Source organism: Acomys russatus, chromosome 12 (genome assembly GCF_903995435.1).
Source record: "Acomys russatus chromosome 12, mAcoRus1.1, whole genome shotgun sequence".
Classification (NCBI taxonomy): Eukaryota; Metazoa; Chordata; class Mammalia; order Rodentia; family Muridae; genus Acomys; species Acomys russatus.
Window position 1 is genome coordinate 5,857,136 of NC_067148.1, and position 22,484 is coordinate 5,879,619.

Here is a 22,484-nt window from a genome sequence, read left to right on the forward strand (position 1 = left end):
AACAAAACAGAAGAGAGGAAACCATCCATGATAATGAAATAACTGCTAAATGTTTCACCATCTCTGATATCAAATTATAAAACAGAGTTATGTTTTAAAAAAACAATTTGGCACTGGAATTAAATACAAGATGCTGTTTAATGGAATTGAATTGTATATCCAGAAATAAATATATACACTTATGGACACTTGATTTTTCTAAAAAAAAAAAAAAGCCAATAACAGGTTGCTGAAAAGATGACTCAGTGCTTAATAGTTTTGCCTCCTCTTCGAAGGGTCCAGATTTCTATCCCCAGCAACCACATGGAGGCTCACAATCACTATAATATGATCCGATGCCCTCTTTGAGCCCACGGGTGTTCATGCAGGCAGAACATGGTATACATAATAATAAATAAATAAATTTTTTTTAAAAAGCCAAAAACATCACTAGAAAATATGTCTCCAGCAAATGGTCTGGGGCAAATTGGAATGCTGATGTAAAAGAGTCCAAATAGGTCCATACTTATCATCTTTTACAAAACACAATGCCAGATGGATCAAGTACCTCAACAAAAAAATAGATACAATTAAATCTCTTAGAAGGAAAATGATCAGTAGCCTTGAATTCATTGGTACAGGGAAAAAAAAAAATCTCACTTAACAGATCACGTGTTGTTCAGGGAACAATATCAACAATTAATAAATAAGTAATGAAACTGAGAACCTTCTTTTTTTTTTTTTTTTTTTTTTTTTTTTTTGGTTTTTCGAGGCAGGGTTTCTCTGTGTAGCCTTGGCCATCCTGGACTCACTTTGTAGACCAGGCTGGCCCCGAACTCACAGCGATCCGCCTGCCTCTGCCTCCCGAGTGCTGGGATTAAAGGCGTGCACCACCACGCCCAGCTGAAACTGAGAACCTTCTTAACAGCATAAGACATCATCCTTTGGCAAAGCAACAGGTTAAGGAATGGGAAAATACTTTTAGCAAGTACACGTCCAGTTGAAGGCTCATAGCTTAGGGATTTTTACTTATTTCTTGTGGTGTCAATGATTTTTATGGGTTTTCTGTGTCAGCAAATATGTGAACACATCTCTGTGTGTTTCATTTCAATTTGTATGCATACCTTATAATTTATGTTTGGATCCTAATTATTTTTGTTTGATATTATTCTCTTTATTCTGATTATTATTATTGTTGTTGTTATCATTATATTTCTGTTTTTATTCTTATGAGAGAAAGAGTTTGGATTTGGGTAGATGGCTAAGTGGGAAAGATCTGTGAGGAGTTGAGGAAGAGGAACTGTATATGAAAATATTGTATAAAATCTATTTTTAGTAAAATAAAATATAGTAAAGAAATTAAGAAAAGACCATCAACAAATCCATTTCAAACCATTTAAATGGGCTACAGATATAAACAGAGAATTCTCAAACGATAAAACACAAATACCTCAGGAAGATCTAAAAAAGTAGAAAAATGAAAACCAAATCTAATTTGACATTTAAACTTGCCAGTCATAATAGCCAATATTAATAAAAACAAATGACAGCCCATACGGTAATGTGGAGTAAGGGGAACGTTAATTCATTGCAGGTGAGACTGTAATCTTCTACAGCCCCTGTGAAAATGGGTGTGGTGATTCTTCCCACAGCTTTGAATAATCTACTAAAATCAAGCTTTACAACTCTTTGTTATATACCCAAAGGACTTTACATACTAATTCAGAGACTTGATAAACCGTGATCCTTGCTCTTTATTTATAAATAACTTGAAATTAGAAATTGGAATCTGTCAGTGGATATATGAATGAAGAAAATGTGATCTATTTACACAATGAAACATTACTCAGTTGTTAAAAAGAAAACGAAAAAAAGAACGAAAGACTACAGGCTGCAATCTGTATAACCACAGAGACTAGGATCAAATAAGGGACAAGATGTGAAGGGAGTACTTCCTAGGAATGTTAAAAGGAATATATAGTTTTGGGACTGGGCAGGGGCTGAGAGGAGAAGATCAAACAAGAAGGGAGGGTAGAGAAGATTAAGGGTCACTCTGAGGCCAAAGAGCCATGCAACTGGGGTAGCCATTTTGGAGCAAAAGTGAATTCTAGGTAAGTTCAAACCTTAAAAATCTTGTCTTGAGACTAGCAGGTGTAAACCAGCTTCCTCCTTGCCAAGATCCTGCTTTACTTGGGATAGGTAGTTTTATGACCCTCATCTCTGCAGTACTTGAGGTGGTCTTGTAGCCTGACTGCCACTTTAAGCTTCTATTCTCCATATAAGGTACTGTCCATCAGCGTCTGAAATTCTTGCTCATGAAAATGAGGAATCCTCAGCTCACTGGCCACAGCCAATAATGTACACTCACCTCAATAACCCCCACCTACCCCCCAAAGTTTAAATAGCTTGTTACCCCCCAAATAAATAAGCTGCCTCACCTAAGATATCACCTGAGAAGGCTGTTTCTGAGCACTCAGTGCTTACTAAGATCCTGCACTGCATCTACCTGCCCCAGTAAGTTTCACTCCCTCCAGTATAGCCAGGTGTAAATTTAGCCTGGATATCCCAATGAGGAAGAAGACGTGGGCAGAAGGACATTTTATATGGAGGGACTGCTAAAAACTAGGGGATATTTTAAACTTGTATTGAAACTTAATAAATAATATGTATGTATATGCAACTTATATGTCTATATATATAGTTATACACACATATATAACATCCACTGATAGAAATGGTTTCTATCAAAATGAGCTGCTTCAAAAGCACTCAATGGAAACTCCAAAACAATCCTGGCTATTGCTAATCCTATTGTTTACCTTAACAGGCTTATTGTAAGATCTCTGTAAGGTCTCTGAGGACAACACTTGCCCATTTCATTGAGCCCAGAGAATTTGAATTGCTGCCTACCTAGAGACTTCTTACTAGTGTCCATGTTACTATGAGTTGCTCTGCATTCTACCAAAGCATTAATGTAAACAGCAACCCAGCTACAAACTCTACAATATACAAGGGTGAGTTGCATGCAAAATAGGCTGATGAAATAATGATAGGGGAGGGGAATAATGGGAAAATGGGGGGGGGGAGGAATGGGAGGATACAAGGGATGGGATAAACATTGAGATGTAACAAGAATAAATTAATAAAAAAAATATATATATATATAATCCTATGGGAAAACAAAGGTAATTGTAGTAGATATTATTAGGAACTATGTAAGATAATTGAATGACATTTTATAAAGCATGAGAGCAAAAAATAAAAAATAACCTGTTATCCAGAAAAAAGAAATAATGATAAAATATTGTGAGTATAACCAACGATTATCTGACAGGACATAAGGCCCACTACTCATGTTCTTGGGTGACCAAGAACCTGAAACTTAGGTGGCTGTGAACGTCAGGGAAAATAAAATACTACTGTTCTGTTACTGGAACTTAGCAATACAATTTCTCCTTACAATATTGACTATTCTCATATCTTGTTTTGCCATCATCAGAAGCTTTTATTTATTTATTTTTATTAATTTATTCTTGTTACATCTCAATGGTTATCCTATCTTTTGTATCCTCCCATTCTTTCCTCCCTCCCATTTTCCCCTTATTCCACTCCCCTATGACTGTTGCTGAGGGGGACTTCCTCCCCCTATATATGCTCATAGGGTATCAAGTCTCTTCTTGGTAACCTGCTGTCCTTCCTGTGAGTGCCACCTGGTCCCCCCCTCCAAGGGACATGGTCAAATGTGAGGCACCAGAGTACGTGAGAAAGTCATATCCCACTCTCCACTCAAGTGTGGAGAATATTCTGACCATTGGCTCGATCTGGGTAGGGGTTTAAAATTTACCGCCTGTATTGTCTTTGGCTGGTGCCATAGTTTGAGCGGGACCCCCGGGCCCAAATCTGCCTATCGTAATATTCTTATTGTAGGTTTCCAGGACCCTCTGGATCCTTCTACTTTGCTATTCTTCCATGCTTCTCTCATGTAGAGTCCCAATAGGATGTCCTCCCCTCTGTCCCAGTTACCTGGTAAGTGAAGGCTTTCGTGGGACATGCCCCTTGGGCTAGTATGCAGATATAAGTGAGTATATACCATTGAGTCTTTCTGCTTCTGGGCTAACTCACTCATTATGATCATTTCTAGCTCAATCCATTTATCCACAAATTTCGGGAATTCCTTGTTTTTATGAGCTGAGTAGTATTCCATAGTGTATATGTATCACAGTTTCTTTATCCATTCTTCTACTGAGGGACACTTAGGCTGTTTCCATGTTCTGGTTATTATGAATAAGGCTGCTATGAACATGGCTGAGCAAATTTTCTTGTTGTGTGCTGGAGCATCTTCTGGGTATATTCCAAGGAGTGGGATAGCTGGGTCTTGAGGAAGCACCAGATAGATTTCCAAAGTGGCTGTACTAGTTTTTGGTTACTGTGTTTCCATGGGATTTATTTGGGTGAATATGTATTTCTCTGAGACTGTAGTTGTTTCATTTACTTTTTTCTTTAGCTCCTTTTTTCCCCATTTGTTTTGTCCTATTCTGGTTTGTTTCCTTAGCCTTTATATGTTTTTATGTCTCTTCATTCTAACAAAAGAAAGAAAACCAAGGTGTGGAGGTGGTGAGAAAGGAGAAGAGAATGATCAAAGAAGATACAGGATACATATAATGATAATATATTGTATAAAATATATGATAAATAAATAATAAAATGAACGATAAAGGTCTTTGTGAAATATTTTACTATACAATGAACATATGCTAAAAATAAGAAAAACACATAAATATATAAGAAAATATTAAATGCTAGTTTATATTAGCTCTGAAAAAAATATACTTTATTTACAAGTAAGTTAATATTACTACAAACTACTGGGACTCATAATAATATCCAAGCTGCTTTCAAACAGAACTGCAACTGTTTGTTTTTATTGTCTTACACTTTGTCTATATTGCAATAAATGCTTGTTGAGTAGTTGAATGAGATGAATATAAGTGAGATACTACTGTCAATGATGTATTATACATTCATTTGTTACTTGCTGTTTCCAATCAATTACATATATATATATATATATATATATATATATATATATATACATACATATACATACACACACATACATACACACACACATACATACACACACATACATACACACACACACACATATATATATATAAACATTAATATATATATATATCCAGTTGAGATTGGTTACACAGCCTGTGGACCAGTGATGTCCAGTATATCATGGCTGAGAGTAAAGATGTGATATAAAGATAGAAAGCAAGGGAAATGATGTGTTCTTCATATTTTTCCATGTCATTTACATTAATCAAAAGTTCTTCCTCTAGAGTCTATGTCTACAAGTTCCAAACTCCTTTCAAAGGCACCACAGTTGAAACTAAGTCTCTAATATATGGTACTTTAAGGGACACACACAAACTACAAAGGCACATATAATCGATAATCACATTTGTTAATTTTCACTTCTTTTCATTTATAACATAGGTACTGAGCAGTTATAAATTTTCTAAGAAAAGCATTACCTTAAATGTCAAATTAGTTAATTTTAGATGGTAATGAATTTAGAAAGAGTGATTTAGTCATCTTTATTAAAGATTATATGCCCACATACAGGATGATTTTTAGAAGACAAGAGACAGACCCTAAGCACATTTTCCTACGGAGGTGGAGTGGGCATTTAGATAGAGAACACTTTGAACAAAACTTGCTCACTTTAGATGTAATTAACCTCCATATGTCATCAGCATTATTAATGTGATGGATTATCATCTCTTCCATTGTGTCTGCATTTCTATTAATATCTCCTAAGCTAAATAAATAAAAATGGTCATGTAAGATGATATTTTTTACTGTTCAGTATGAATTTCTTTCCCCTTTTGTAAGCTTGTTAATTTAACCTTAGATAAATGCTATTTCATGATGTGTTTTGAAGCTTAATAATATGAAAGGCCATCAATTTATTGAAATGACTTGGGGGAAAATGATCTGCAATTAAAACTTAGTTCTTTTTCCTTATAATATTTAAGTTCTATTTGTTTAAAATAAGTTTTGTGAGGAAAGATATATTGACCACACACTTATCTAATACTTCTCTGGCATTTTATTGTTCCTAAAAATCGGTGAATTAGTTCCTCATGCTTATGTCTGGCTATCTCTTCCCATTTCTGATTATCTATAAGTTTAACTGGAATGTGTATGGAGCTCGGTTACTATATTTAAGCATTTGATCTCTATATAAAATTTGGACATTAGTTAATCAAAGTGAATTTTTATTTCCTTCAAAGGATGTTCTCTCATTACTAATTGTACTTCAAATAGATGTTTTTGTATCAAGAAAGACTTAACTGTCTTCTGAAAATTTATTTATATATGATAATATATTCTAAAATATACTTCATATATATGCATATGTGTGTATGTGTGTGTACATATATATCCACACTTGGATATATATATATATATTGCAGAATAGGGATTTTATCAATACATGAAGAGGAGATTTTTTTTACTTCCTCTTGTCCACTATATATTGTCTCATAATATCTCATAGTTTTAATTTTTGAAGATTTTCATCCTTTGTAGCTATTGGACTTCACTTTACTAATGTGGACTTTCACTTAGGAACCACCAGCCCTGTTGAACTCCTTCTCTTCCAGTTGATTGTAGTCAACACAGCACCAGAAAAGAAAAACCACAACTGCTTCATCCATTTCTGCTATTATCTTTTCCCCCACATTAATGTAATTCTTTTTAGCTCATTGATTTGCTTTAGTAGTGTATGTATGTGACAGCTTTATGATATAAACATTAATTACTCAAAACTTGCCTCCTTCTTCTGTTGTTTTTCATAGCTTTGGATATGCTGTGCTTTTAGTGTTTTTGTTGCAACCTTTTCAAACTATATTTTTGAGCTTATTTCTTGATGATTTTGTAGTTTGCCCTACACTTTTCTTTTTTGTTATATTTCACTCTATATTCAGGAAAACAAATGTCAATAATCATAAGTAAATAATTTTGTATTTTTACATTATTATTTTCTTTTTATGATTTGAAATTTGTCAAAATACTGATTGTATTTCATGAAATAATATATTTATTGATATCACACTATAATTTGAAGAGTGTTAATTAGTGTTGATATTTTACTTTCAGGAATATCATTGGTTTGTTTAAAATAATACCAACCAAACAATATGTCTATATGAGCACTAAGTGCTGTAACATCAGAGGAGCAGGTGAGTAAAGAGAGAGGGCCACACTCTTAATTTATAGCTCCAAAAGAAATGAGCCAATCATTATAAAAACACACAGGAGTGTAATTAATGGAAGTGTTTTCTCATAGGCATCTAAGAAGGACAGCACTGGGCTCCTGGGTAGATTAGAAATCTTGAATGTAAAATACACCTGACATTACATGAAGCTGAAACTGTTACTCAGAACACTGTGATGAATCTCAAATGTACAGAGATTACTTCTACAGAGTAATATTTACAATAAAGTAAGGTGAAACGTAATTTTGCTGAAATTTGTTGATGGCGGTCAGGACATAATCTATAGCAATCAATTTTCCCTCTTCCTACTCCTCTGAAATTCTGTTCTCCATTTCTCCTCCTTCTGAGATTCACTGCCTATTGCTTTCCCATTCAAAAAGAACAGAACATCAAAAGACCACAGCTGAACAGGACAAAACAAAAGGCAACAAGGCAAGGAAAAAAAGCCCTTACATCAAGCTTAGACAAGGCAACCCAGTAGGAAAAAAAGAGTTTCAAGAGAGTCAGAGGAGTCATAGATACACTTGCTCCCGCAGTTAGAAGTTCCACAAAAACATCACACTACCAGATAAATATATATTTCATTTTCATGATTTTCTTGTTTCATTTACTTGTTAAGAATTACATCAGTCAATTGAACTGGATTTATGTTCCATATGTACTTTTATGATTAATTCTAATTTTGATATAGTGACCATTAGGAGACAATGTACTTTGAGGAATATATAGGAAACAGAATGGAAATTCTTCAGAAGGTCCTCACTTTACTGGAAAAGGCCAATAAGAAATACAATTACTGCAAATATACTAATTAATCATAATTTTAGAAATACAAGATAAACGCTAGTTTGAAAAAATACAGTGCTATGTATAGATTTATTTATTTACTTATTATGGCATGTATGCATTTGTATACCTGAGTGCTAATAAATATGAAAGTCAAAACCATATCTAGTCAATGGACAGGACATTCTCCACAGTTGAGTGGAGAGTGGGGACTGAATTTCACAAGAACGTTGGTGCCTCATATTTGACCACATCCCCTGGAGGGAGAGAGAGACCTGGTGGCACTCAGAGGAAGGATAGCAGGCTACCAAGAAGAGACTTGATATCCTATGAGCATATACAGGGGGAGGAGGTCCCCCTCATTAACAGTCTTAGGGAAGGGGAGTAGGGGGAAAATGGGAGGGAGAGAGGAATGTGAGGATACAAGGGATGGGATAACAATTGAGATATAATATGAATAAATTAATAAAATATATTAAAAAAGAAAGTCAATGACTAGTAATGGGTATATTTGTCACTTGCACTCCACTATTTTTGAGATATGGCATCACAGTTAATTTGAAGCTCACTGACATGCTTACAGGGTCGACTAGGAAGGTGTCGATGCACTCCTCCCAGACCTGGGATCATAGGTTTCTGGAACTTTGTCTAGATTTTTTAAATAAGAGTTCTGGAAAATTGGATTCAGATACTTATGATTGTGTGGCAAGCGCTTTGTTAATGATCATATTGCCAGATTGTGTATTAGTAAAAAATATTGGAATTGTATTTCTTGGTTTCTCAGTAACATAATAAAAATTAACTATTTATAAAAATAGATAAGGAGAGATTATGATATTTGAACTAAATATGTATTGCTACCATAAAAAACTTTTAATTCAAAATGTTATTAACCTTGAAATGTACCTAAGAAATGCTTTAAAAGAAGATGTGTGCATTGAATTTTTAGTAATGACTTCCAAGACGCACACTAAAGTATTACACTATTGTGCCTTGGTGGAATAAAAGCAATAGATACTAGAATAACTCTTATTCTCAAAGTGATATGTTGACAAAGTCATTAACTTATACCCAGGGAGTAGCTACAATATGTTGAGCACCTGGGAGGTTATATATTAGAATATCTCATGTGGCTGTTTCATTTTTTGAATTATTTAGAAACCTTCATAAAATATATAAATTCATAAAATAAATATAATATCCCTTCAAATATAACAGTGCCTCATAAAACTGGCAAAATGAAATATAAATACATGAGCAGTATATGTTACATAGGATTGAAGCATAAATACATTAGGCAGTCCTACAACCTCAAACAGGAAATCAAGGCACTATAGGAATTCAAGTATATTTTTACAATGCTCTTGTACTAATATGTACTTCTGAGTACTTTATTACTATGTTTCCTAAGAAAGTGCCAGAATAGTTGTTACAAGACAGAGGGAGGCATGAAGTAGGACGTCTTACTCTTTAATTAGAGTACTTTTCTTACAGCTGGACCTGGCAATCTTCATATGTGTTTATGAGATTATCAAACACTGGGAATAATGTAATGAGACTCCAAAATCCTTCTATTTAGAGGGCACAGCTGCAGAATAGGTAGCTTTATGTATATATCAACATAATTCCTAAATTTCCTTTTCTGAAACAAGCATTTATCTAGTAATTAACTCATATTTCATGTCTACCAAATTCAAGAATAATGGCAGGTTTTTACAATTTCATTTTTTAATATAGTCAAGATTTAATCATTTTATAGTACCTCATTTGAAATACTTAATTCACTTTATCACAAATATCTGTTCTCTAACAATACCAAGCATATCATTTAATAAAACACTGTCATAAACATCACGAAAATTTTAATATCTTGTACTTAAAATTAAAAATAATATCTTTTACTTTTTTAGGAATTTGTGGAATATTTGTTGAATTTCTGAAAGTTAAATGAAAAGTAGAAGACAATCTTGATGTGAACACAGAACATTTCATTTAGGGATGTGTGTCATTGCATGCCACTTGTCCCAATTTGACTGGTGAAAATATTATATTAGGTACACAATACATTTCATGATGTCAGCTTTCCATAGTACCAGACTAGGGCATCAGGTGATTATGAATAAGTAAAATGTACCTTAAATTGCAGCAAACTTTTACCACAAGGGATTTTGTTTCTCAGATGAATGTAGAGGTAGGTCTTCAGAGTGTGTCATTTCATTGTAATAAATCCTTTTGATAATTGTTCAAATAATTTAACAACCTACAACTCAGTTTCAAAAGTTGAAAGTTATAAAATTTTATATTAAAAACATGTTGTTTTAGAGATTGCTTTAATTGATGTTCAGAATTCAGCCGTTTAATTTCCTTGCTATCCTGCCAAACAATAGATACGCCTTAAGAAATTCTAGTAAAGAGGAAACACTCACCTCTGCTTTCCACGCAGTCATCCTTCAGGACGAACACCTGTGTTTGATAATCTTGATTACCAAGTTGGGAACTAGATTCACCGTGAAAACAAACCACTGTATATGTAAATATTAGTAACGTTTACCTTAGTTTATTGAGGGGAGATGACCACACTAATTTTAGACAGTACCATTGTATGGCATGAAATCTAGACTGAATATAAAAGAAAAGCAAACTGAACTGTCTCCTACCTGACTGTGAAACAATATGACCAACAGCCTCAAAGCCCTACTGCCAGAATTTATACACTGTCATGATGGGCTGTCTACAGTGTCTGTGAACTAAAATACATTTTATTTTCATTAAATTTATTTTTCATGTATTTTTATGACAGCAATAGGAAAAGAGAGCAATATAATACTGCTTGATTTTTATTTTCTGTTAAACTTCTCAATATATATATATATATAAGATCTAGAAAAATTTGTTACTATGTATGACTTACTTGTTTTTAAATAGGTAATTTGATTATATCATCACAGGAAAATTTTTGGATGCTAAAAGATATAGATCAAGCTGATCAATATAATTAAAGAAGTCAAAGTTTTCTTATATTTATGTGATTTTTCTATATAAGAGATCCTAAAAATTCCATGGATGAACTTCTCCTTCTAAGAAAAACTTTCATCAATGTAGCATGGTGATAGGTTGGTTCACAAAAATAGTAGATTTCCTATATATAAATATTAACTATATTAAGAGAAACCAAAGAAATAACATTTAACAAAGCCTTAAAATATCATAAAGTAATTTAACCAAGCAAGTGAAAGATTTTTATTAAGAAAATTTAAACTACTGAAGTATGAAACTGAAAAAGACACCAGAATATGAAATTATTTTACATGGCAGATTAATATTGTGATTAATATTGTGAAAATGGCCACACTGCCAAAAGAAATCTACATATTCAATGCAACTTCCATCAAAATTCCACAACAAGTTTTTAAAAACACATTTTTAAAAATCTTAAAATTCATATGGAAATAGAAAAACAATCTGAGATAATAGTGTCTACTGATATTATCAACTCTATAGGTTTCAAGTTGAATCATGCATCTATAATAACAAAAATATGACTGAATTAACATAAAAAGATATGTTGACTGATCAAAAGTCATCAAAGACCTTGGCATAAATCCACACATCTACAGACATATGATTTTGTCAAAGAAATCAAAATTGCACAATGGAAAAAAGACAGTTCCTTCAACAAATAATGCTGATCAAATTGAACATCTACATCTACAAAAAGAAAATCGATCGTTTCTACCAGTGCACAAACGTTAATAATGCATATCCAATATAGCCAATTAAAGAGATACTATTGAATCAATGGACAATCACTGGTATAGGGAATGATTGATTTATTAGGACCCAAATACCATAGGCATTAAGATCAAGAATTAATAAATTAACAAATGGGATTCATAAAACTAGAATGCATCTACATAGAAAACAACACCATGATCTGATAAGAATACAAGTATACCACGCACTGGAAAAAGTCAACATCAAGAAAAGATATTAAAAACATGCATGGGAATATACAGAGTTCCCAAGAGATCACATTGCTAAGGAACTCTTTTAAAATGTTACATTTCCTAAGCCTCGATACAAATCAAAACTACTGTGAGAGTTAATTTTACCCATGACCAAGATTAATAGAGTAAATGGCTGTAAAGAATATTGACTATGCTGAGACAGGATACATTCATTGCTGATAGAATCACATACTAGTACTGTCACTATGAGCATAAGTGTGGCACTTCCTCTAAACTACATTTATAGAACTATGGAAACATACTCAAATGACTCCGAGACACATGCTCATCCTTGTTTATTGCTACTATAGGCTTAATAACGAGACATTTAAAATATATTCAGTGTTTCCATCAAATGATAAATGGATTATAAAATTTAGTTACATTTAGACACTTAAATGTTATTAAGCCATTAAGATAAAATTTGTATGTAAATTGCCATAGCATGAACTAATCATTCTGAATAAGGTAACCTGAATCCAGAGAAGGAAGCATTGAATATCTTCTCCTCTATGTAAATTTTGCTTTTAAACCCCTTGTAAGTTTCTATCATTCCAAATCTTAATGGGTGGCATATAGCTTGCAGGCAATTAACAAGGATAAAAATTTTTCATGAAATACTGTAGGCTTCACTCAGGACTGTTTTTACTGCTTACACATTCACTAGAATTGCCATTGTTTCTCATATTACATTTTGTTGAATCATTCTTCAAAAGGTTCCATAGAAACTACCAACATTCCAGGATGTTGAAAATATTATTGGTTGAATAATATTAAGTTATTATTGGTTGAAATATTATTGGATGTTGAAAATATTCATAACATGATAGCAAAGCCTACTTATGAAGATATCACTTACTTGTGTGCCCAGCTAGAAGATTTACCCACTTCAGACTAGCTTTCACAGTACTAAAAAGAATTATATATACAATCAGTATTGTGGGAGGTCATCAGTATTACCATGTCCAAAACCTGAATGCCAGAGCATAATTTGTCTGCAAGATATAATGGGCAACTGTTGCACAAATATAGTGCGAATGATCATCAAATATCCTTTTTTTTTTTTTCTTTTTTTTTTACTTAAGGCCTACTCCAAGTGATAAAATTCACACCTGGCCCTGATACATTGGCCAATGACCTGAGACAAGATAGAACATGAGTCCTATGGATAAATGTACTAATATTAGTCTGCTTTATGAATATAGCAATAGCATTAATCCTAACAACATACCCACAGATCAGTCCCTCACATCAAGAGAGAGTCCTCATTTAGTATGGTAATGAATGCAAAACCTCACAAATTGATGGTATCCTAATCGTGAGAAAACTTGGGAGATTCATCCTTCAATCTAATATCTTCATTTAGCCCCTCTGGGCAAAGCTCAGAATCTTTAGTAGGATGCACAAATATTCTAAGAGCCAGAGGTGGTGGATGGCTCCCAGGAAACCTTTTTTTTTTCTTTCAAATGGAACAGCAGGTATACACATATGAACTCAAAGAGACTGCACAAATTCAAGTCAGAAAAAGCATACCAGTATGGAGAAGGAAAAGTAGACACAATGTCACACTCCTAACCAATAAGTTATTCATGAAAGGAAAGTCCCAGGAGAATGAAAATCAGTTTTCCTCAATGTAGTAACACTTGGTATAATTACACTTTACAGATTTCCTTATGTAGTTCTCTAACACAAAATAGATTCCAATATTTCTTGTGTGTCTTGTTGTTGTTACAGTGTAGTTATTTTCTTTTTAGTTTCTAATATTTCTTGTTTTGGTTTGTGTGTTTTGTTTTGAGAGAGATATCTGTGTTGACCTGTACTTAATAAGACCTAACACAAAGTGTATGATGAAAGGCTGACAAGACAGCACACATATTTAATCGCAGCTATCGAGAAGAAAAGACAGGCAGATTTCTGTGAGTTTAAGGTCAGCATCATCCACATAGAGAATTCCAGATCAGCAATGGCTACATATACATGTATGAAGGAAATACAGAACTAAAATAAGTTCACTGTGATAGAATACTGTTCATTATGTGCATAACATTGGCCTTCTTGTTTGCCTTTTGGAAAACAGAAAATATTTCTTATTCATTACCGCAATGCATTTGCTAAGATTTTGCTATCTCATTTATTTATTGCTCCATCTAACAGGAAAAAATAATAGAAGAGACAGTCTTTAGAAGCAATAGATTTAAAACATTAATATTTTAAGACATAATGTGAAATAAACTATCAACAAGTATATACATACATGTAAATACTAGCTTACTAATATGCCTATATATGTTCAATATAAAATTAAAACATATGGAACACATTAACTTATTAGTATATTATAGTATATAACACACCATATACATTAGTATATAAATATGTGTTGTTACATTTTTAGTAACATTACAAATTGGTTTATATATATTTTAATTTATAATATAGGAAAACACATTGTGTTCACTTTCAATGTTGTCATTTATATTGTAAATATGTTAATTATATTTGCTATGAAAAAAATAACAATTTCAGATATAATATATTTTCATTATTATATCTAAAATATATTAACAAGTTTACATAATTTCAACTATTAAAATTAATTACAAATATAAATGAGGTAATGAAAACAAAGGTATTTTGTTATATATGATTATTTATAAGGCAATTAAGCATACTATATCTAAATTATTGATTTATAAATTTAATTTGTTTGATTATCTTATGTGTTTGAACCAATAAATATTACTAATTGAATATTCATATCAACAAACAGCATTTATAATTCCTTGAAATTTTTCAGAGTTTTTTACATCTACATTAAAGGAGAAAAATTTGAGATGAAACATTGATTGGTTTGTATCTGAAATATATTTTCTCCATATAATATCTTATGTAAATTAAGAGGTACTAGTAAAATAATTTTGTAATTTGTTTATGCAGCTTTTTGTTATAGGTTCGCCAGACATTCAACTATAGTTTAATGTGTGGGTATATATTGATAAAAAACAATATAATTTTTCTTGCAAAAAGATCTTTTAACAAGAAAATAAACTCTATATAATAATATCAAAGTGTCATGACTCATTTCAATAGTAAAGTAAATATCATCTTCAGAACCAATCATCTCATTTTTAAAACAAGAAAATGTAATGTACACATATAAATTGGTCATTGGTTATATCCTTCTGTAATTAAACTGTAAGCTTGCCACTTTAAGCTGATGGTCACAGAAAGTAGTTTAATTCAGAATCAAGGAAATCAAGATGTACCTTGATTTGCTGCTTTGGTCCATATCCCCTCTGAATGGAAGGATATTTTAAACAAATGTGCTTATTATCTTTGTAACTTGGAACAAACAACACAGGTGATTGCGAAGAAACTGACCTCATGCCATGGCCTGATTTCCCTCTTCTCGGAAAAAGGGTTTCTCTATCTTCTGTCATACTATTCTGCCTTACCATGATCTCTATGGTGGCTCTCTTTCTGATACTTCCTTATTAAAAAGTAAGTTATTTATTTACTTTAAATCCCTATCACAGTTTCCTTTCCTCTTCTCATGCCAGTCCCTCCTTCTAACCTCATATTCTCCCCACTCCATATGAGCCCCTCAATCCTCTCTCTTAAGAAAAGGCCTCCATAGATATGAAACAATATTGGCATACCGAGTTGCAATAAAACTAGGAGAAACATCTCTTATTGAGGCTAGACAAGGCATCCCAATTAGTGTAAAGGGATCCAAAGTTAGACATCAGAATCAGAGAGAGCCCCTGTTTCCATATGAAGACAAAGCTTCACAACTGTTATGTACATGTAGATGACAGGCCATCTGTATTGGTCTGTTCTATTCAAGTTTTATAGTTAGCAGTTTAGACTGTCAGCCACACTGGTTCAAGTTTAGTTGATTCTGTAGGGTATTTTTTATGGTGTTCTTAACATCTCTAGCTCCTTCAATCCTGCCTCCCCACCTACCACAGGATTCTCCAAATTCTGCCTGTGTTTGACTGAGGATCTCTGTATCTATTTTCATCAGTAACTAGATGAAGCCTTTCTGATGATGTTATACTAAGCTCTTGTCTTTATGTACAGCAGAGTATCACTAATAGTGTCAGAGATGAGCTCCCTGTCATGGTGTGGGTCTCAAGATGGGCCAATCATTGGTTGGCAATTCCTTCAATTTCTACTCTTTATTTACCCCTGCATATCTTGTAGGAGGACACAATTTTGCACCTGGATTGGTGTTGAAATACCTGCACTAGGAGTCTTGCTTATTTACAAGACATGGTCATTTCATGCTCCACATCACCCATTGCTAGGAGTCTTGCCTATTCTCATCCACATAGATTCCTGGGAGTTTCCATTTTCCTAGATTTCTACCTAATCTCAAAGGTGCTCACTCCACCACAATATGATTTAAGCTTTGATGATATTTCTTTTTAAAATGTTTGCCCTTGCATTTGAGACATAGATATTCAGAATGTCAAGGTGTCATCTCGGTGTAAATTTTTTTATATGTATGAAATGCCCTTTGCCATGTCTTTTGATTAATTTTGTTTAAACGTCATGAAGGGTACAGGGTTCCAAGATGGAGGCACCTATTACACACTGTATCTGATCTACTGCACAGAAACCAGGGACCGGACTGGGAGCCACAGACTGCAAGAACTGGAGAACACTAGGTGAGTAGAGTCCCACACAGTTCAGACCACTGGTGGGTCTGGCCCTGGGTCAAACAAGAGCCCACGGAGGACCTGAACCCACTTCCCAGACTTTAGAATGGAACCCACCTGAGGCTTTCATCTGGCCTGTAGAGTCCAATCACAGTGTGTGGGATGGTAGAACACTGGAGCTCCTGGCCTGGGGAAGTCTCAGGGAAACAGTTGAATCTGTCCTCAGACACCCCCACCCCACCCCACACCAGTCCACAGAGAGCCCCAGAGTCCCAGGCTATGGTAAATATGATGCCCACCCACAGCACACGGGGTCTGAATGTGTACAGAAAGGAGTCAGGCAGCCGGCCTCAGGCAACTGAGCCTTTAAAACTTTGCTGATATAACCTGGCCTGGACAGTCCCCATGGCCAAGCAGGTACTCCCACACTCATGGGAGAACCTGGACAGCCCTGAGTTGTCTGGAAGGGGGTCTGAATTGTGGTCATATCTGAGTGTGACTGAGCCATCAAAGGTGCACTATCTAGACTATTCTGCTATCTAGACTGGTCTGGGCAGGAAGCTGACTTCGGGCCACAGTGCCCTGGGCCTGGAAAATCGTGCAGATAAAGCCCAACCTGGCCATTCCTCATGGCCTAACAGGGTGTTACACACTCTTGGGAAAAGTTGGACAGCCCTGAGTGCTCTGGATAGGGTCAGAACTGTGGTCATAACTCAGTGGGACAGAACCACCACAGTCCTGCTGTCTGAACAGGTCCAGGTGGGAACCTGTCTACCCACAACTGTAGACCATGCCTGCAAAATTGGGCAATTAAAACCTGGCCTGGCCAGTCCCCATGGTACAGTGGGGTCTACCACACACTTGGGGGAGGCTGGACTGCCCCAAGGGGCACGTACAGAAAATTAAACAGTGGTCCTCAACACAGTTGGTCTGAATCCCCTCAGTAGCATACAAGGATAAGGCAGAAGTTTACCTCATCTGACCCAGCAGAAGCTTAAGGTGTAGAGCAAAGTCTCCTGGAGCAGAAACCAGGTCACCTGCAGGTTCCAAAGAAAAACTCCCTGATCCCAACATGCAAGAGCACGTGACCTATAATTACTCACCAACTATCCACTCTCAACATCCAGTGAAGAACACCAGAAGCTAACACCAAACATCAGACATAGCAAGATGACTAAAGAGCAGCAAAATAATACAAACAAAAAAGACCAAAACAACTTGGCATCTCCAGCTACCCCAAAGAAAGCAACCCTGAGAACTCAAATAAATAAATAAATAAATAAAAATACAAGAAAATGATCTCAAATCCTTGGTAGTGAAAATGATTATGGAGAAAATGAATAAAATCAATAATCAAATGCAGGAAGAAACCACCAAACAGGTGGAAGACATAAAGGAGGCCTATAGAGAGGTACTGGAAAAAAATTCAGGGAAATAGAATCAAATGAAAGAAATCAATAGGACAGTTCAAGATCTGAAGATGAAAATGGAAACAGTAATAAAGGCAAGACAGAAGAACAAGGGGAACACAAGACCTTACAGAAGAAAGCAAGCAACACAGAGGTGAGCTTCTCTAACAGAATCCAAGAAATGGAGGAACGAATCTCAGGACTAGAAGAAATAACTGTAGAACTTGAAGCAACCATCAAAGAAAATGCTAAGTCTGAAAAATTCCTGACACAAAATATCCAAGAAATCAATGACACCATAAAAAGACCAAACCTGAGAATAATAGGCATCAAGGAAAGAGAAGACACCTGTCTCCAAGGTACAGAAAATATCTTAAACAAAATCATAAAAGAAAAGTTCTCCAATTTCAAGAAAGAGATGCATATAAACATACAAGAGGCCTACAGAACACCAAATAGAATATACCAGAAAATAAAATCTTCCCACCACATAATAATAAAAACACAAAACATACAAAACAAAGAAAAAATATTGAAAGCAGCAAGAGAAAACGCCTAATAATATATAATGGCAAACCTATCAGAACTATACCCTACATCTGAAAAAGGTCTAATATTCAAAATATATAAAGAATCAAGGAATTAAACGCCACCAAAGCTAATAACCAATTGCAGAAATAGGGCTCAGAACTAAAAAGAGAATTCTCAACATAGGAATATCAAATGGCTGAGAAACACTTAATGAAATTCTCAACATCTTTAGTCATCAGAGAAATGCAAATCAAACAACACGGGAGATTCCATCTTACACCCATTAGAATGGCTAAGATAAAAAATCTAATGATATCACATGCTGGGGAGAAGGTGGAGAAAGAGGAACACTCCTTCATTGCTGGTTGTAATGCAAACTTGTAAAACCACTTTAAAAATCTAGTTGGCACTTTCCCAGAAAACTGGAAGTAGGGTTTCCTCAAGACCCAGCTATTCTACTCATTGGAATATACCCAGAAAATGCTCTACCACACAAGGACATACGCTATGTTTATAGAGGCCTTATTCATAATAGCCAGAACCTGGAAACAGCCTAAATGGGCTTTAATTGAAGAATGTATAAATAAACTGTGGTACATTTACACTTTGAAATACTACTCAGCTACTCAGCTAATAAAATCAAGGAAATCCTGAAATTTGTAGACAAATGGATGGCACTAAAAATGATCAGCTAGTGAATTAACTCACAAGTAGAAAGACTCACATGATATATGCTCAGTTATAATTTTGCACTAGCCCAAAAGAATGTCCCATGAAAGTCTTCATTTACCACAAGATTGGGATAGGTGTGAGGACATCCTACTGGGACTCTAGGTAAGAGAAATATAGGAGAATGAAAAAATAGAAAAACCCAGATGATCCTTGAAACCTACAAGAAGAACATCATGACTGTTGGATTGGTTTCCTGTGGGGTCTGCTCAAACTATGCTGCAAAGCGCAGACAATACAAGTAGTAAACATCAACCCCCTACTCTGATCCAGCCAATGGTGGACATTCTCCACAGTTATGTGGATGGCAGTGGCTGACTCTGCCATGAACTCTGGTGGCCCATATTTGACCACCTCCCATTGGTGGGGAGGCATGGTGGTACTCAAAGAAAGAATAAGCAGGCTACCAAAATGAGACCTGATAGCCTATGGCCAGATAGTGTGGGAGGAGGTCCACCTTGGTCATAGACCTAGGAGAGTTGCATAGGGTGAAAGTGGGTGGGAGGGAGTAATGGGAGGGTACAAATGATGGGATAACTACTGAGTTATAATCTGAATAAATTAATTAAATATAAATTTAAAAAAAATTTGGTTGAAAGTCTATTTTATTAGATACTAGAGTGGCTACTCCTTCTTGCCTCTGGATATTCTTAGGAAAATATGAGAAAAAGCCCATCTTTGATGTTGAGTTGTGTTTCTAGTATGCTCCAGAATGATGGATCCTGTTTTAGCATCCATTCTGTTAGTTTGTGTATTTTCTTTTTGTGGGGTGAACTGTGAATTATCGATTTTAGTGGTGATAGTGTGTGTGTGTATGTATGTATGTATGTATGTATGTATGTATGTATGTATGTATGTATGTATATGTGTGTGCTTTAAGTTTTTGTTTTATCTAGTGACAAATTATTTGTTTATTGTGTTATTCCAGGTATAGTTAACCTCTTTCATTTGTATTTTTTATCTAATATCTTCTGTAAGACTGGATTTGTGAATAGATATTATTTAAATTTAGATTTGTCAGGAATAACTATTTTTCCACATATGGTGATTGCAATTTTTGCTGGAGACAGTATTCTCAGTAGACATCTGTAGTATTGTAGAGACTGCAAGACACCTGGCCATGTCCTTCCTACTTTTAGAGTCCCTGTGGGGAAGTCAAGGGTAATTCTAGTAGATCTGCCTTTATATGTTACTTGACCACTTTCCATTGGAATGTTGAATATTTTTTTTCCTGTACATTTAGTGTTTGATTTTTAAGTGAAAAGAGTATTTTCTTTTCTGGACCAATCTTTTTATTGTGCTGTAAGCTTCTTGTATATGTATACCATCTTTCCTTAGGTTAAAGAATTTTCCTTCTATGAGTTTGATAAAAATATTTTTTGGACCTTTAAGCTTCTATTCTTATTATTCTTAAGTTTAATATTTTCAGTTTCCCAGATTTCCTGAATGGGGTTGTGTCAGGTTTTTTTAAAACTAACATTTTTGACTGATGTATCAATTTCTTCTTTAGTATATTCTATGCCTGAATTTCTCTCTTCCCTCTCTTCTATTCTCTTGATCATACTTCTGTCTATATTTCCTTCATACTTACTGAGGCTCCATATCTCACATCTCAAAGCCTTCCTTAATTTGTGTGTGTGTGTGTGTGTGTGTGTGTGTGTGTGTGTGTGTCCCTATGTGTATTGGTGTGTTTAATTGATTATTTTCATTTTCAGGTCTTGAGGAATTTATTCATTTTCCTAACATCTTTGGTTATATTTTCTTGTATTTCCTCAATGAATTTATTCATTTCCTGTTTAAAGTCATCTATCATCTTCATAAGGTCGGATTTAAGGTCATTTTTTGTGCTTTAGTTTTGTTAGTATATCCAGGGCTTGCTATAGTAGATAGCTAGGCTCTAGTGATGCCAAGCTACTCTAGCTATTGTTGATTATGGTCTTTTGCTTTCGTCTAACCATCTGATTTTTAGGTGTCGGTGCAAGTGTTAGATTCTGAGTTTATCTTTGTTGGCTAGGCATTAATTATTTTATCACTCCCCACATTGGCCTCTGTCCCTTCCCTGTCTTCTGGCAGTTGTCCAAGTGAGTCTAGTAGGGTGGGTTTTTTGGGAGGGGCTGTTGTTGGTTTTTGATTGATTGTTGGTTTGTGCCTCTGAGGTTTTGGGTGTTAACATTGCCTCTGTTGACTCTAGTACCAGTATGGCCTAGGGATACCTAGTGCTTGTGTTGTCCCAGGGAGAAGAGGCAGATTTGTTGGCCAGAAAATGAAGTAAAAGGGCTTGGGTCCATTTTGTGTATTTTGGGTGTATTTTAAAGGGGCTTGTGGTAGGGTCTTACCTGGTGTCCCTGTTGTTTGCAGGCCTGTAAGAAAGTGGGCAGAGTTGTAGGTCAGAAATATTTCTCTGTCTGTCTCTGTCTGTCTGTCTCTGTCTCTCTGTCTCTCTCTCTCTGTGTCTGTCTCTGTTTGTTGGTCTCTCTCTCTCTCTCTCTCTCTCTCTCTCTCTCTCTCTCTCTCTCTTCTCCATAAATCTCATTTCTGAAAGAGATTTTGTCATCTTTTCCAGAATATGTCAATTTCTAGGAACTACTGGATATTATTCATTCCTAATGAAGGTGAAGATTACAACTAAGACCACTTTTTATATATGTTGTTCTGTTACTGTATAATTACTATTTGTTTCCAACAAGATAGTGATATGAAAATCTTCACATTCTTTCTTATTTAGTGTTTCATTATATGACTCATTTTTTAGATGACTGACAAATTATTTTAGGGCAAAATGGAATAGGTGGAATTGGATTGTGGATTAGGAAGGATATTAAAATATCTAGTTCAAAGGTAAAGAAACTGAATCTCAATTTAATTATAGAATAGGTATATACCTTTTTCAAAATTTCACTAAAAGGCCTTTGGTCTTTATTTGTTCCTTTGCTTATTTGTATAAGTGGAATATAATTTCAATAACACATTAGAAATTTCTTTTTAGTAAATAGAAATATAATTAATACAATAGTTTGGTTTAGAATGAAAGCAAAACATTGATAACAGTCTTCATACTATGGAAGGCTGTTTAATACTGTTTAA